Source organism: Anthonomus grandis, chromosome 3 (assembly GCF_022605725.1).
Source record: "Anthonomus grandis grandis chromosome 3, icAntGran1.3, whole genome shotgun sequence".
In the NCBI taxonomy this organism is placed as follows: domain Eukaryota; kingdom Metazoa; phylum Arthropoda; class Insecta; order Coleoptera; family Curculionidae; genus Anthonomus; species Anthonomus grandis.
In genome coordinates, this window is record NC_065548.1 from 24140123 (window position 1) to 24157351 (window position 17229).

Genomic DNA, 17229 nt, shown 5'->3' on the forward strand with positions numbered 1-17229 from the left:
TACTACTGTAATTTTTAATCATTTGAAGCTTCTTTCAATGTATATTGCTACACAAAAGTAATAAATCAAAAAATTAGAGAAGCTGCATATGTAAATGGAGAAAAAAAGTAATATATATAATATAGATAAAGAACTATTTTTTAAAGAAACAATTTGATTTTTAAAAATCCTATCGATAACCAGTATTTATATGTATATTTTTTCCTAAAAACACAAGATATTATCACCGCATACATTATTTATTTACCTGCAAATGACATTAACTTATTCGATGTATTTATAAAAAGAAAATAGTGAAAAAAAATGGCTCCACAGAAATCAATCTTTTAAATACAGATTTTCTATTTAACGAATATTTAATCATGCCTCCATAATTACTCAGTTATGAACAGGAGTTATTAATTATCATAAATTTACTAAAACAAAACTTAGCCCATGGACATGATAGAATTACACATAAAGATATAAAAAACTACGCTATGCTAAAAAGACTATGTTATACTAATTGTAGTAAAAGTAGTAAAAGAAAAAGGTTTATCGAGATATTTCGTAAGGCGAGCAGCATAAGAACTAAAGGTGTATTTCTGCTTTTTGACGTTTTCAAGACAGGACAACCTGAAAACCAAAAAGAGAGAGGAAAAAACATATCAGATCACAAATAGGAGGGAACAACCAATTTACATAAATGGCTCTAGTACCTCAATTCTAGGGCCCTGCTTAGAACGGAGTATGCCGATTAACCTATCGTTCTGCCATTTAATTCTGTGTTGGTTTCCTTGTTTCTAAAAAAAATGTTAACATTTGCCAATGCTCATAAATTGATTAATTAATTTTCAAAATGGATCTGTTGATTATATGTTAAGATTACTCTTAATGTGGTTAGCATCAATATTTTGTTTTAGCAGATATTGTTTAAAATGGGACTTAAGGGAACATGCATAATTTAGTAAAAACATATTTATAAGATAGAATATGTAAAAGTAAAAAACACAAATAGTGAAATGGTTTCAAGCACTTATGGTATGCTACAGTCCTCGGTCCGTCTGTTATAATTACATCAGGTGCTAAATCTTAAATGTGAACATTTATAGAAAAATTATTATACGCTTTGCAGACGCATTGTTCTGCTTTATACTAAAATAGATGAAGTTGCTCTTAGTAAAAGAATTCTAATTTATGTATATTAACGACCTGAATTCACAAATAGTTGTTATGAAATAAATAAAAAATTGCTATTTATAAAGTCATATTAGTAGCTTTTTCCGACAATAACATAGTTAGGAATTCGTGAATAGTACGAATATATATATATATATATATATATATATATATATATATATATATATATATATATATATATATATATATATATATATTATATATTATATATATATATATATTATATATATATATATATTATATATATATATATATGCAGTAAAAAGAAACACGATACAAAAATAAATCTGATGCAAGGGCAATAGATGAAATTAAAATATGCGCTTTAATCGGTCTTCTTTATCTTACTGGGGCTTACAATGGAGACACAGTATCGATGTTTCAATTTTGGTTCAGAGATGGTACCGGTGTGAATATTTATCCTGCAATAATGGCACTTTCTTCAACTCCAGTTATTCTGGTTGAACAAAGGTGGGAATCTTTAAAACACTGTATAGGTGGTAACGACAGTATGCAACAACAATGATGAATTCAACAGGGAAATACAAGATACAACTATGACAAAAAACTTACGGGTATCCAGGCAAATCAGTAAAAACAACTTTTTGAAAATCAGCAAAGATATCAAGAACAGATCCACAGCAACTGAAGGATCCTACAAAATTTTTGACAATTCCATATATTAAGGGAACTTCGAAGAAAATCAGGATAATTACCATAAAATTTATCATTAGAACCGCCTTGACAACTAGATACGGTTTAGTACTAAAAACAAAACCAGAATGCCTATTGGACACCAAAAACCGTGTACCCTATCCCCTATACATTTGGAGAGTCATTTATAGGTAAGATAAAATTGCCACTAAAAGTCAGGCTAAAAGAACATTGAAAGTGCATTGTTATTTTTTAAAATTCTAAGACGGTTTTTTAAAAAACATCAAGTGAAAGAGTGCTAACTGTAGTATAGGCATCAGCTAAACTTTTATATATCAATTGTATTTTTATATATTTAAATTATTAACAAATAATTTATTATTTTTATTTAAATTATTTACAAAAGTCACTTTCTTAATCAATTCAAAAATTCAATTTCCTCGATCAAATGGAATTTAAGGTAATAAGAAAAATGTTTTTGTCTTTATAAGAAAAAAGAAAAATTAGGAAAAGGAAATACCCCCTTAAAAGAAACGTATTAATAAAATCAGCTTTTATAGATACTAACAAGAATTATTTATATAAAAAATTAAATAAATTACAAAAACTGGTATATTAATTTTATTACATAAAATATAATTTTTTTATAAAATGGTAAATTTTAATAACATATTTTTTGGTCCAAACTGTATTAAAGTTAATTTTTTTTCTAATAATATTATATAATATTACATTATTATTACATATTTAATATTACAAAATATCGGTCATATTTTTTCCTAATAATTAACACGCCATTAGTTTTAAATTAAATTTATTTATTTAAATAAAATATTCCGTTTTTCTAGCTGCCGAATATGAATATTTATTAGTAATCTGGTTAAAAATTAAAATAATGTATTTAATAAAGAGATCGATTAAACCCTTTTAAATGCAAATATAAGTTTTTACCACATAGTTGTTTTAATTTAAATGGGTAAAACTTGATGTATTAAAATAATTTTTAATTATGTCATGAAACATTATTTTATATTCAATTTAAAAAATAAATTATGAATAAACCTCCCATTATTAGTTCGTAAAAAATTATTTAATATCGATTTTATTTTAATTATATATTATAGTATAAAAGTGTATATTTCTTGACCAACTAACTCTTAAAGATTGAACTATTTGACCTAAAGACTTCATTCTTTTAAACCTTATTCAGCTAAATGATATATAATTATCATATAAAAAATCAAGAACAAACATTTAAGGTGGTCCCTAGGTAAAATAAACACTCATGTTAAACCCTGTTTTAAAACGAATAAGGGGCTGAAAATAGCAAAATCCTATTTGGAGAAAATAACCGAGGCGCAAACGGAATTCAGTTTTCGCGGTTTCATTAGTCGCTGCGCTATATCGGAAAATGAAATCGTTTTGCTTCTCTTGCTAATGCTTTAATGATGGTCGCACAACACGAGAACGATATTAACTTTGTTGAAAATAACAATATAGAGCACTTTTAGCTCGAATATAGATTAGATTCTAATGGAGGGCGATATTAGTAAATTGAAAATAGGTGGGCCAAGAGCGTATCTAGAAATATATCGGCACTTGTGTATTGTTTGGGATAACTTATTAATTAGATGATTTTTTATGCATTGTATTTATTTTAGTATTTACTACCATTGTTTGTATCTTAGAAGAAGCTTCTTCTAGATAGTTCTGTTATTTTATGAACAGGATTAATTAATATTTTAGAATTAGATTATGTGTTTATTAAACCAAAGGTTACATTAGGAAAAATATGCGCTCTATAAAGTGTATGCAGGCAATTGAAATATTTAATTTGCTTTTGCATTTATTTAAAAAATAAATTTAACTTAACATTCTTTCATTGGCAATTTAAAGGTACTACATGATGGCATTTTCAACAAGACGATGATTCTGATAGACATAATTCTACATAAGTTCGATAGTATATTTTGCAGCGATTTCAGGAAATGAATTGGAACCTCCAGTAAGCTGATGTTGATCAGCACGATACCCGGATTTAACTCTTCTAGAGTTTTTCATTTAAGGTTTTGTTAAAGACTGCGGATATCAATATTCCAATCTGAGTTATAGTTACGAGAAACAGCGACAAATATGTTACATGTGACTTCTACCGTTAGAATACCGTAACGTAACGTAGAGAATTTGCATATGAAAGATCGTTAAATTGAGTAATAAAAAATATAAAAATATTTAACGATGGTTTTCTGAGAACAAAACGTCGGAAATCTAATAATGTCATAATGTAGTACCTTAAGTGTGTCATGAAAAAAGCGTCATTTGTTTTTTAACGTTTTTATAATATATAAAATAAAATAGAATATAGACGATGAACGTTTAAAATATTTTTTTAACGGTATGTAATTATAATCTTATGGTTGGAATCTTTAATGTGACACTCAAATTTTCTTCAAAAACTCGAGACAGGTTCACCACCAACCAAAATTCGTTATTTTACTCGTGTTATACTCTTTACTCTTGCTACGATGTTAGCATCTTCGGAAGAAAATTAAAGCTAAAATACTGTTTAAAGTAAAACAGTTTAGTTTAATCTTCTCCTGAAGATGCTAACATCGTTGGCGAAACACGTGTCGAGAGTAAAATAAAGAGTTTTAATTAGTGGTAAAACTGTCTCGTAATTTGGCATGTATTTTGCTGGCAAAGGTGCTTTACCAGACGCGATTTTTTTCTAATTTAACCTAAGCTGTATTTCTGAGACGTACCAATATCTTTTCGAATTCATATCTTGGGCACCCTGTTTAATTATATGTATTAATAGATAGGAATAAAATATGAATGATACTTTAGATAGCTGACCATAGGTTCTCTCTCTATATTCTTCGTTATTTTTTGCTATCTTACTCACATCAGTGGCATGTTATATAAAGTGTTTGTTAAGTATGAGACCAACCTCTAAGCAGTGAAATTTAATTTTAACCAAATGAAATTTATTAGCACCAGTTGCATCTGAGAGGACATCAAAAAATATTTAATTTTTTAACGAAAACAATGTGAGTCACCCATTTTTAGTAAACATTTATATATGCTATTGCATTAAGTAACCAAAACCTTAACTTTTAGATCTTTTAAACTTTTTTGGTACATTGGTTCGATTTTAAGAAAAAAATATTCTATTCAAAAGTAAAAAAAACAAATACATTTTCTGAGTAAGGTATTGAATGACTTGTGTTATTAAATGCAAAACACCATATTAGTTTTATCCATCCTCAAACTTGTAGAGGTCTATTTAATTTTAATGTGCATATGTATCTATGCTTATGTAGTTTTTAAGCAATTGACGTTAAATTTGGCAGCCTGAGGAAGGTCCAATAAGTAGGTCTAAAAATGTCGCTAAATAAATAACAACATCTTATTTGTTATATTATAATTGTCTTATAACTTAACAGTAAAACTCTTGGGTGTAAAGCAATAACGATAGCGATTGATCAAAGTTTGCATAAACGCGAAAATATATTTTTAAATTGTGTAATGACAAATAGCTCTGAATAACTAAAAACCACCTATAGTTTTTTACAGATGAGGATAGAAATATCATTTACTACTATATTGTCTTTACCGATAGTAACATTTATTTACAGCAGCATATAAATAGAACGCAAACTTATTAAAATCGTTTTCATAAACCTTAAGGACAAGTTTTATCTTATTCGGTTTATCTTCTAAAATTTATCATCATTACAAGTTTTGAGCAACTTTTGTACTGAGTCCATTAGTGCTTTAGGTATTATCAAGTGCTGCGTGTCCTAAAACTATTATTTATTCGGCTTCATTTCTCACTGGTCGATTTTCTTGAAGGCCATTACGGCAAATATTAGAGCTAAGTCCAGTTTTTTCACATTTTAATATTAACTTGCCCCATATGTACTGTTAATAGTCTTGTTTATATCTAACGAATTAAACAACCAAGCAGTAGCTTTTGCAATGCTTCCATTTTTGTAATACAGTTTTGTCATTTCTTGTCTTTTTGAAATGAAGAGATTATTAATCAATATTTATCACAACTACTAGGTAGGTATCTTAAACAACAATTTTAAAACAAAGACAAAGTTTTTTGATGACATACGTATCATTTTTTGCAATTTATTATTATCAGTAGTAAGTTAAGCTCATTATTTTATTAACTTTAATATCTTTTAAAATTTTATGGAAGCTAAAAATAAAAAATGCGGGTTTCGACTTAAAAATCTAAAGTACAATGCAATATATTATTTAGGATGACCCTGTATTATATGTCTTTACCTGAAAAGATACCTTCTAGCAATCAAAATTAACTGGTATATTTTTGAAAATTCCTTTATAAAAATATACCAGAAAAGTCACTCAAAATAGAGGTGCAACATTTTCGTTAAACCACGCTAAAATTTATCTAAATCTTTAATTCATGAAGCGTGGGAGGAAATCCCTTTTTTTATTAGAATCGACCAATATCTTCAACAAAATGATTAAGAAAATATGTAATATTTATTCTAATAAATATTTATGTATATTAAGTATTTTATTTGATTTAGAGTTGAAGGAAGAAATTTATCTATGTTATGAATTGTAATGCCTTAAGATCCAAGCAAGTGGGCAATTTTAGTTTGTTTTTTTAAGAAGATCTTTTTGTCAATCGATGTGAGTATATGAGAAACAATTTTTGTTGTAAAATTGGTCTTTGTATCAGCACTTCTTCTGTTGAATAAATGGAATTTTGAAATTAAGATTCTAACCAAGTATACGAAAGCTAAATTATTATTTGTTAATTACATGCTTTTTTTTAGTCTCTATGCATAATTGAATGACTAAGCATTTAAATCTCATTAAAGTGACTAAAAGACCGTTAACAGTTAGATATAACTTACTAATTGCTAACTTTATAATTTAGTTAGCAATTGTACCATGTAATGAGGTCCACATGAAAATTATGCCGCCTCAATCAATTGAAAATTAGACGGACAAGCGACAAATTCAAATTGTTAACTAAAATGGATACCTAAATTAACTCACGTTATGTAACTATTGTTTAAATTTGTTGCGGGCCGGTTTTGTTTGGTAAGTTTTATTGGCGAGCTTTACCTTTGTTTAGTAGGTATATAAAAGTAAAAAACCAAAAATAGCTAGAAATTATTAATAGACTTAAATTTCAAAATTTGACCATATAGCACTAATGTTTTAAGGGTTTTCAATTTAAAAATAAAATATTAATTTGACTTATTCATTAAATTATAAGAAACGAAAATGGTTATTTCAATAAGGTCTGAGGTCTAAACTTTAAAACTTAATCTGGATAAATGCTTACAACAGTTAATTTATTTCATTAAATTGTCTCTAAAATGCTTAACAAAGCTCATTTTTAAAATAGATTTCTTTCATATTATGTATCCGTAAGGGTAACTAGAAACTTTTTGCCATTTTTGTGTTTTTTTTGCTAAGGATATCTTTATAAAGGCTAAAACAATTTTTCACAGTACACTTTTTTAACAGTATGATTCATTTATTTATATTAGGTGTACTTAAGTACTTAACTACTTTTTATTATTACTTTTATGAAAAAAAAAAATAAGAAGCTTAAAAAAATTATAAATTCTGCTTAGGATTAAAGTACCTCTATATTTACATAATAATAATTAAATATTAAAGTTTAATAGATACAAGTAAATACATTGTTTTTTTGACTTATATAATTATTTAAATATTTATGACTTATATAATTAAAATTTATTATGTACTTTGTTTTCAATTATGGAAAGTCGTTTTTACAATTTGATTGTTACAGTTTTTTACTTTTTTTGCAAGATTTTCACATTGGTCGCTATAGATTTTATTTTATTTATTTCAAATACTTGATTTCTCACTATATTCTTTACCATTACCGGTTTTAATAATGCAGCAATAGAACTTTGGTTTTGACTTTAATTTTGATATATTTACATTTGGCTCTTACTATTGTTTATCATTTTTATTTAAGACTTCACTCGTGTAATATTTGCTTTCAAGGTCATTGTTACTTGGTTTCTAAAGTAAGTCAATGCATTATCTATTTTTTTCTTAAATTATTTTCCGTAGATTAGAGTTAATTCATTCTTTTTGAAAATGGTTTTTGTCTTCTTTAAATTTTACAACTTTACAATTTTTTTCCAAAAAAAATTGTAGTAATAAAATGATATAACCTGTATTAACATCATTTTTGGCATGAGTTTAAATCATTATTAAAGTTAGTTATAATTTGTAAGCGTTAAGTTTACGGTATATTTCTGATAATAATTTAATAGTTTAATTGAGCACTTAATTCTAAAGTTTTTTAATTATTTAATGTTTGTCTTATAACACTTAGCTATACATTTTAACCATAATAGTTCGTTTTGTTGTAATAATTTTAATCAACTTTATTACATTATTTTATGCTCTAATGCTTTATATTTGCCGCCTTTGCTTTTAATATAAGTAATTTTTCGATCAGAAGATGTTTTCAATACTTTTCTAACCATAGTAACAGAAAGAACACTCTGAACAGATTCTGTTATGATTCTTTCCAAATAAGCAACATCTGCAAATGGCCATTGAAGAACGAAAAATTAAGTGGTATCAAATCTGGAGAGCGAGCTGGCAAAAAAAAAACAGTTATATGTAATAAATCTTTATTTATTAAAATAATTCAAATCAAAATCAAAAACCAAATCAAGGTATTGCCTTACATTAGCCGAACATGACATAGAGCACCATCCTATTGGAACCATTTTTGTTGATGTTGAAGCAATAAAACGCTATTAAGAAAATCTTCTAATTTATTCTCTAAAAAAAGTAATTAATGGTTTGCCTTCAAAAAATCATTAATATAAAAGATCAAATTATTTCGGTAAATTCCACGTCACACATTTACTTTTAATGCATACTGGTTGCAAATTTTGATGTTACAATTTGGATTGGCTTCACTCTAACACTAATAGAAATTTTGGGAAGAGACTAACCTATTACTAATAATCTATTACAACACAATTCAAAGCATCCGTCACGATCTCATACTATTAGCGTAATAAGAATAAACAAATAAGATTAAACTTGCTCTTTTTTAAATCCTTGAAACTGTTTCTTTGTTAATAGAATATGACAAACTCACTGTTAAACTGATATTAAGAAATTCAGTATTCAACATTCTCTGCTTTAAATAAATAATTTGTTTGTCAGAGCATCTTCTATTTCAGGTCAACAGAAACTACACTTACACTTACACATTCTACCCAAATCTTACAAAATAGCCTGATGTTTTGCACATCTGAACGTAGTTTTTAGTTCTAAACAACTACTATTTACAACAATTTTCGATATTGTCATAAACAACCGTATTTTACTATTAAGCAAAATAATTTTTCTTTATAAACCACGTAATACGCCTAATAAAATTTGACATTTGATTGCATTTTAACTTTTTGGCTATGTCGAACTTTTTATAAAGTACAACTATTTTTATAGGAATATTAATAATAATAGTAAGTAATTTTTTTTTCATCAGTTGCATTTATATTTTTTTTGTAAATTTTACGTTTTATTATTAATTCTTCAGATTTCACTAAAATAATACTTATTAAAAAAAAAAGCTATTTCATGAGATATTGCGTAATATGTTACAAAGGCGGTGATAGCTAATTAAAAAAGTCAAAGAGGTTGCTATTTATTTAAAACGCCCACGTAAAAATATCTTATTTTAGGGAGCATAGAACTTATACATAGGCCACACTGATATTCTAATTAATGTATCTTTATTTGGATTCCCCAAAATCTATACTGTAACAAATATCAGAATTGATCCTATTTTTTGTTAATATTTATTGTAAAATATGTATTTAACGTGCTTTATTTCAACAGTAAGAGTCAACATTTAATGTTCTGGGGATAAACTCATAAAAGTTAAAACATCGATGCCCAAAAGCAAATGTTTCTTTTATTTGGACCCAAAGCCAATTATTTCCTCTTGTAAATTTAACTTTAGATCAGTCAACTGACTGGTAGTTCACATTTAGCAATAAGTTTAATTGGAGCGTTTAGTCGCGTACAGAATATTCAAATATCATAAAAGTTTGTTGAAAATTCAGTTTTCTGGTCGACTTATATAATAGGACATCATTTGACGGAAAATGAATGGAACATGTTCGAAAATTATAACCTATATAAATAAACCGCCACTGCAGAAACTAAATTGTGATTAAAACTTTTTACATAAAATACTATTTTTAAAATAAAGACGCAAAGTTTTAATTGTAAAACTTGTGTGAGTGATTCTAATTCGCTAAACGTTTTTCAATTTTTAGAATACATTTTATGTGTATGATACTAGGACCTTTGATAATTCTAAAAGTTAGATATATAGTGATTTTTATAGTTATTTTTTAACTTGAAAAAAATGGTATAAATTTCAAAGAAATGCTACACATTTTTGTAACACAAATAACACATTTTTAGAACTATCCAAAAATATTTAGGAAATATAAATACGAAAAATATATCAAGACTTTCAGAGTACTAAGGGGATCAAACTATTTGATTATTCTTTCAACAGATCTTATGTGTGGTGTCATCCCATAAAAGTTATATATCAAGGTCTGAAACGGTTCATTACTGTGAGATTACGCTGTAAAATAATTTTCCTGTATGTTCATTATTATTATTATGTAATTTTATCGTTTATTTTTATTGCAATAATTTAACATTTCAATTTTAAATGGCATTTGATGCTGATAATAAATAAATATATAAAGAAAAAATTGTCTTAATTAATCTCTTACTTACTTATCATTTATAGTTTAATATATTGTTATTATTTGCATAGAACCTATAATAGGCCTAAATAATTTTAAAAAATATTACTAGACAACATGATGTTACCAACTCGCAATCAAATAATTGGGAAAAATTACAATAATATTTTTAATACGATAAAGAATGACTTAATGAAGAATATGTTAAAACCTGTGTTATCACTTAATTTTGGATTTTTTTATTGATCTTCGTTTACTTTGATTTTATTTGATTTTTTGTTATAATACTATTGGCATAATTTATAATTGTCGTTTAATTTGTGTATTAAATACATTAAATAATTAAAATTACGTTGTTTAAGATACCTGATCGATGTATTTATTATAAATTAATTCAAACCTAGATACTTTTGATTTATATTACATTTTTGCTTAATAAAAATAAAATATATAATCGCCTAATTACTTGTATCAGACACTCTCATTTACCATAAATTGATTTTTAAATGCTTTATTTATTAAGCTTACTAAATCCGTTTTAGAAATTTACTAATTACCGTTAATACACATAAACCATTTTAACTTAATTAGGCACTAAAGCAAACACATTATTATGTATTAATTGGTATAAATTAGGATTAACACTTACATTTAGTAATGTTGACATATTAAGGTAATCTCAATATCCACTGGTTTTATTGGCTGCTTAACATAACATAATCTCCCCGGCAAATTATATTGTTATTTACACATTATTATCGTAAATTGTCGTGTCGCATGCCTCTCGTAGTATATAGCTTGCTTGTCGCCTGCCCCTAAGAGCATATAGCTTGATATTGGCTAAGCTTCAAATTTATGTTAAAATATACATAATATGTTGCTTATTTAGTTGCTTGTAATGTTAGATTTCTAATATCAAGAATTCTTCTGCAGGTCAGGCAGTATAATGAGTTTTCTGGAAATTTTTGGCGACAAGCCTTTATATGTTTACGTTCTTCATCTCCCAAAATATTGATTTTGATTTTATATGGGGGTTTATATGCAACAACTATTGCGAAATTATAATTTAGATTAAAATAGGTTTCATTTCTTTACAGTTTTTGTTTGCAGCGTTTTTATTTATTTATTACTTTTTATCCATATTTGTAATTTTTTAATTTCACACTATAAAAATATTAAAAAATCGTAATTTGGGGAAGGCTTCATTAAAAATAAAAAAGTTGTAGTTATCTTAAAAAAAGGCAACAGGTATTAAGAGCTACCTAAATATCGACTCAAAATAAATATTGTTGCCAACGTAGCTAAGCTTTTTTTTTAAATTAAATAATAAATAAATGTAACGAAGTAGAAACGAGAAAGGGGCAAAATAATTATTTAATAGAAATACGTGAAGCATTTTAAAACTAAACAACATGGTAAGACTCGATAAGGTAATTAAGGGTTGATTTCACCAAAAAATACCAACTTCTAGTTACGCTGTTGACTTTTATGTTATATGAAATGACTAAACTTCACAAACAATAAATCTTGCAAAAATTTAACAAAATTAATAATTGAGGAAAAACAAAGAAAAACACAAAGTCACGGTCTCACAAAATGTGATTAAATGGGCTACACGTGTTCCGCTCTAGTTAGAGCATCATCAGGCCTAAAATAAAAATACTAGTTAAACAAAACTAAAAACTTACATAAAACAATAAAAAACCTTTAGAAGCCATCCACACACTTCACAGTACATAAATAAACAATAATTTTAAGGTTATAATTGTACAAAGCAAAAAATAAAAAATAAAAAGTGGCACGCAACAACATAGACTCAACGAGAATCGAACCCGGTACAAGGTTATAAGTATAAGTGTAAAACCTATCGGCTATACGGAACTAATGCTAAAATAACTTAACACGTTAGCCAATGTAAATTGAAGAAAGTGACTACAAAGAAAATGTTAAACGATACTTAGCTAAATTAAATTGGTAAAAATTAAATTAGGTTCAAAAGTAAACACGTCGTTCACACACACGAGAACAGGACTCTTTTTAGCTTTTGTAATTTCCATTTTCTCCAGAAGGTCAAGCTTCTTACCTTTAGGGCATTCATGAAGCATTTCAGCGCCCACCCCCGGAGAAAAATTATGAGTAGAGGCCAGCAAATGATTCGTAAACGCTGATTTGGTATCACTGACATTGGTATTTTTAAATTTTTCAAAAAGCGCTACGTGTTCTTTAATGCGTGTAGAGATTTTTCTTTCAGACTGGCCAATGTATACTGCGTTGCAATCGTCACATTTTAAAGTGAATTACCCAAATATTCAATCAACGGTATTATAATTGAGGACTCTGTTTTAGCGTATTTACCATAGATGGCGCATTATAATAAAATAAGAAGTTATCATTGAATATTGGTTATATTTATACGAGTTACTTGAGAGCGGAGCGTATTGTAACACATCATGGTTCTCTAAAGCATGATACCCAGAAATAAGTAAGTAACATTTCAATGAAATTTATTTTTAATTATAATAGATAATGAGACCTTCCCTTGTCTCTCGATATTTACTATAGATGTTAATATTTTCAAAGTACTTAAAAAAAAAAAAGTTGGGTAGAGCACCATGCCGAGACTAAGGTTGAACTCAGAGCCTTATGAGGATACAGCAGGTCTCTTCCTCACTGCGTGTTTAGGGCACTCCTCGGATAATTGTGGCGATTTTTTTGTAGTACTGACAAAAATTTTTAAAATTTTGACTGATCCCCACGGACGAAAGTAGACGCGAAGCGTCCAACTTTAAAAGTATTTATTCGACTAAGAGTTCTGTTGATCTAACCGACAGTTTGAAAAATCTTATTATCCCTCGTGGTTCTAAACTTATTTCCTTAGATGTAAAAAATCTTTTTCCCAGCATCCCTCCCACAGATTGTTTAAAGTTAGTGAGAACTCTCCTATTAAAAACATCTCTTAGTCGTATAGTCATTAAGGGTCTTTTAGACTTACTCGATATAGTGATCGACCAAAATTTTTTCCAGTTTGGCAATAAAATTTTCAGGCAGGTCTCAGGTTTGGCTATGGGTTCTTTTTTTTCCCCTCTGCTAAGCGAGATTTTCATGAGTCATCTAGAAAGAGAAATAGTTGAGAGTAGATTTAGAGATTGCCTCACGATATATAAGAGGTATGTGGATGACATTTTTATAATCTGGAATGGCAGGGAGGAAGACCTATCAAATTTTCTTAGTTTCGTAAATTCCTTACACCCTAACATTTCATTCACAATCGAAGAAGAAAAAGATGGTTGTTTGTCTTTTCTCGACCTTCCAGTTAAGAAATGCAACAATAAACTTATTTTTGAAATATATCGTAAGCCCACTACTACTGATAATGTAATTCAGTACTCTTCAAATTCTCCCTACTCATATAAATTTGCCTCCTTTAATTCATTTTTCTATAGATTGTTTAATATCCCCTTGTCAAAAGAAGCTTTCGCTAAAGAATTGAATATTATGAAACATATTGGTTGAGAGCAATGGATTTCCCCTTCATTTAATAGACAAAATTTATTACAAATTTTTAAGATTCTTTAAATGTAAAAATCGCGTTTAAGACAGTCAATAATTTAAAGAACCAATTGGTCAGTAGAGTGGACAAGGCAAGCATCCTTTCTAAATCGGGAGTTTACTCTTTAAAATATGACGATTGCAACGCAATATACATTGGCCAGTCTGGAAGAAAAATCTCTACACGCATTAAAGAACACGTAGCGCTTTTTGAAAAATTTAAAAATATCAATGTCAGTGATACCAAATCAGCGTTTACGAATCATTTGCTGGCCTCTACTCATAATTTTTCTCCGGGGGTGGGAGCTGAAATGCTTCATGAATGCCCTAAAGGTAAGAAGCTTGACCCTCTGGAGAAAATGGAAATTACAAAAGCTAAAAAGAGTCCTGTTCTCGTGTGTATAAATGACGTGTTTACTTTTGAACCTAATTTAATTTTTAACAAATTAATTTAGCTAAGTATCGTTTAACATTTTCCTTGTAGTCACTTTCTTCAATTTACATTGGCTAACGTGTTAAGTTGTTTTAGCATTAGGTCCGTATAGCCGATAGGTTTTACACTTATACTTATAACCTTGTTGTACCGGGTTCGATTCTCCTTGAGTCTATGTTGTTGGGTGCCACTTTTTATTTTTTATTTTTTGCTTTGTACAATTATAACCTTAAAATCATTGTTTATTTATGTAGTGTGAAGTGTGTGGATGGCTTCTAAAGGTTTTTTATTGTTTTATGTAAGTTTTTGGTTTTGTTTAAGTAGTATTTTTATTTTAGTTTCGTGTTTGTGACCCAATATCTTCAATATTGCGGAGGGTTGTTGGGTGGGGTCAGAAATAAAACAGAAACCTGCTTATCTAAATGTCGACGTTTCGACTTATATTAAGTCATCCTCAGGACACTGAAATAGATTCAAGTAATTACAGACTACTTATAATTTAACCCATGTTAAAAATAATTCTACGCTCCTATTTTAATTATAACTTAAGAAACCTAGATTTCAGTTGGGCTGGTCATAGTCACAACCCAAAAAAAGTAAAAGCCTAAGGGCATTTTCTTATAAGTTATTTGAAATAGAAATATGATTCGTTTAAAAAATCTTAATTTTGAAAAGCTTTATGGATTAATGATTTTATTTGAATAATTGAGATAACATATTTTTATTAATTAAGGGATATCCTAAATTTATTATTAAAAATTAACATCATATAGATTATTAAAATAATAAATTTTATTCCGTTAATTAATTTAAAACTAAAATCAATATACTCAATCTATTTTTGTTTTATAATGTTTAATAACATACCATTTTAGTGATTACTAAGAAAACTTAGGCATATTATTATTCTTTTATTAACTAGTTTAAAGCCAAAATCCCTTTAAATGAATGCTTTTATGGTATTTAATAATCTATTTATTCGATAGGATGTGCCTAAAACTAAAGTTTAATATTAAATAAAACAAAACGTTTAATCGGCGTAATTATTAAAGATTGCTAAAAAATATATTTTAAATAGTATACAACTAAATAGCGTAATTTCAATTAAATAATTAGTTAAAGTCAATATACTTTAACCATAAATTTTTCCACTTAACATGTGTATACAATTTACATTATGTCACAATCTAAATACAATCAAAGCATTTTAAACTAAATTGTAATTCAAGTTTATTCAATTAAGTTAATAAAAACAAGCCCATATATACTCGAAACCATGTTCGTTTCAATCAAAATGAATATTTTGTCAATAAAAACTAATTTACAAAAATAGCAAACAAAAGAGCGTATAAAAAATGTTAAAATCGGTAGAATAGTAAAGAAAAAAAAAAGATTTTTTTAGCTGCTGTTTAATAAAGAGGGGCACATTTTTAATCATACATGTTTTGTCCCTTGCCTGAGAATAATTACACCCAAAGGATAGTTATTAAAAGCCGGAGACTTTTCGTTTTATCATTCTAAAAAGCGTAACGATGCGACATGCATATGAATTATTGATTTAGCTCTTTTGAATATAATATAATAAAAGTCACTCTATAGAGTTTTAGATCAATCACGATATTAGTGATGAAACTTTTATTGAAAGTCTAAATTCTTATTAAAATATAAATATTTGAAAAAAGCTGCGCTCTTATGTAAAATAAAGGGTAAATATCTATATTTCACTTTAAAGGTAGATTTTTTCTCTATCTTATTTTAGTTTTATGTATTATGTTTAGCCGACCCCGGTAGCACCGCGGGTTCATGAAAGTGTTCATGATGCGATCGTGTGGTCTGAGGTTCGAATCCTGGCAGGGCATGGTTGTTTGTGTTTGTTTTATAAAAACAAAGCACTTGTGGTTCGGAACCCACATTAAACTGTAGATCCATAATAAACAACAAAATTAGGCGAGTCCATTGTAATTGAGGAAAGAAGAAAGAAGAAGTATTATATTTAGAATATTGTTTAATAACCTTACCGGAGACAAGTTTATATCTACTATTCGTCAAGCGTGGAAGTGCCTAAAATATTAGAAAAGTAAAGAGTATATATACCTAAGGATTATAAATGAAAAAAAACGTGTGCTAAGTGTTGTGGGGGTCATGATGTTAAAGAATGTAAGGTAAATGGTGCCAAATATGTTAACTGTATTCTATCAAATGAAAAGTATGGTCTGCCATCTGAGTCTCATAAAAGATTTGAAGAAATTCATCGAAACAAATATATCAAATAGCAATTAGATTAAAATATTGTACTTAATAGTAATATAATTTTTTTCAATTGTCACGGAAATTTCAACAATAAAGATAGCATTGCTTTGTTAATTAATGATTGGAAGTCCAATATTGTTCTTTTGAGTGAGACCAATATTACGATATTGAGCATTATGTCTGGTTAATGTCTTTAGAATTTTCCGTACATGGAACTAACTATTTGTTTTCTGCATTGTATCATCCACCAAAAAAAGAAGATGCAATTTTTTAAATTTTTTTTCTATGATTATTTAGATGAAGTAGGAATTTTAATGAAACTAATATTATTGTTGTAAACAGTAACTTTGACTTACTTAAAGACACTTTTTA

The 17229-nt window shown here is 27.5% G+C and overlaps 1 protein-coding gene across 3 annotated transcripts in view; it reads right to left on the bottom strand.

The window, feature by feature from the left end:
* LOC126734675 (lachesin-like) overlaps positions 1–17229 on the bottom strand; it is a 768805-nt gene that overhangs the window by 94396 nt on the left and 657180 nt on the right. The window lies entirely within an intron of this gene.